We start from the raw sequence: 1,514 nt of genomic DNA on the forward strand, positions 1-1,514 counted from the left end.
AAATAGCGGCAATTCGGTGTAAAGCAATTGTTCGTTTTTAGTTCGTTTGAATTTTCCCTCTTTTCCTCGCTTAACTTCGCTTTTAAATAGCTATCGAATTAGCGGTAATTCGGCGTCAATTGCTTGAATGCAACAACAAAATACAACGTCAAACTCACTTTAGCCTATATATAAAACATAGAACTTTTATTAACAAAACAAATAAAAATACACCATGCTATAGGGCAGGCTATGCCTAATATAAAATAACAAATAACTTACATAAAGTTTAAATAGGTAGCCTATACAAAACTGGAAATAAGTAAACATGTATAATATATAACCAAATAAATAAGAAACCTAGAACGTTTATTAGCTAAACGAATAATAAATTACACAAAGTTTAAATAAAGTAAAAATCAGCAAACACTGTGGAACCAATTAATAAATAAGAAACGAAAGTTTTAAAAAAAACTTCCAAAATCACTTTAGATAAACAGCAAAAGTCAACATGCTTTTCAAAATCCAAAATACTGCCAAATAGGCGCTTTTGCATTTCGTATCGAAACTAAATCATCCGCGATCGTCTTGTCTGTCTCATCCCACTCTTCTTGTCAGTCAGCTCGACTCACTCTCCTGACTGGAGGAACGAAATCTGATCTGTGATGCGACTGTCGTTCAACTGCATTGAGCATCCGCGTTCAGTTTTTAATTGTAGTGTCTGTTCTTTTACTGAACTAAATTATTTTTATTACTATAAAAAATCAAAACGACGGTGGGGGTCGGTGACGCGGTGGGCAAGTGACGTAACCGGTGTTGCGGCTTAACAACGGTATCACCGTCAGCACCGTCTATCGCGGCAAGCCTAACATTCTGCAACTTACATTTATCTTCTTTTCAATAATCTGTTTCACTCTGATGTACATCACAATGCCGAAGAAAAGATCTGTCACTACTTCAGTTTATCGTGACTTTAACAACAGTAAAGATAAAATAGAAAAACAGTTACTTTCAAGACACATCACGGTGACAAAATGTTTTACATGTTTCCTCTCATAAAGATATATTAGACAAATTCAAAAACTCACCTCAAGTGGGGCAGCATCTTTTGCGGTGATAACGGTCACTGATGCAAATATCAGTTGAGAAGTTTCATTGCTCTCAAGGAATTTTACACACCTGCAAACAGGACACAAAAGAGATGCGACTAAGCGCAAGAGCTTTAAAATAGTTAAATACTAAGAAAGCAAAGTGATCTATCCTATGTAGAAGTGATGTAGAAGTGAAACTACAAAATAATAAGCCACACATTCACTAGTCAATGGTGTTCTTTTATACAAAATAAAGGCTTGTGGGTTTGTCATTATTTTATATACATACTGTATTACAAAATTCATGATTGTGACAGATATAGCAATGTCCGTATCTTAAAATTCAGTCAACAACCGAAGCATAGAACCAAATCTGCTAAGGTTGTGACGGTGAGGAAATTTTCCCACCGGTTAATCGACGTGTGACAACACCGATAATACTGG

At 35.3% G+C, this 1,514-nt stretch overlaps 1 protein-coding gene across 1 annotated transcript in view; it reads right to left on the reverse strand.

Annotated features, from left to right (window-relative positions):
* LOC107724571 (anaphase-promoting complex subunit 1-like) overlaps positions 1–1,514 on the reverse strand; it is a gene marked incomplete at its 5' end in the record, with an annotated part of 73,024 nt that overhangs the window by 70,397 nt on the left and 1,113 nt on the right. The window lies entirely within an intron of this gene.

The sequence above is a fragment of the Sinocyclocheilus rhinocerous genome, unplaced genomic scaffold (assembly GCF_001515625.1).
Source record: "Sinocyclocheilus rhinocerous isolate Xijiao unplaced genomic scaffold, SAMN03320098_v1.1 scaffold304, whole genome shotgun sequence".
In the NCBI taxonomy this organism is placed as follows: Eukaryota; Metazoa; Chordata; class Actinopteri; order Cypriniformes; family Cyprinidae; genus Sinocyclocheilus; species Sinocyclocheilus rhinocerous.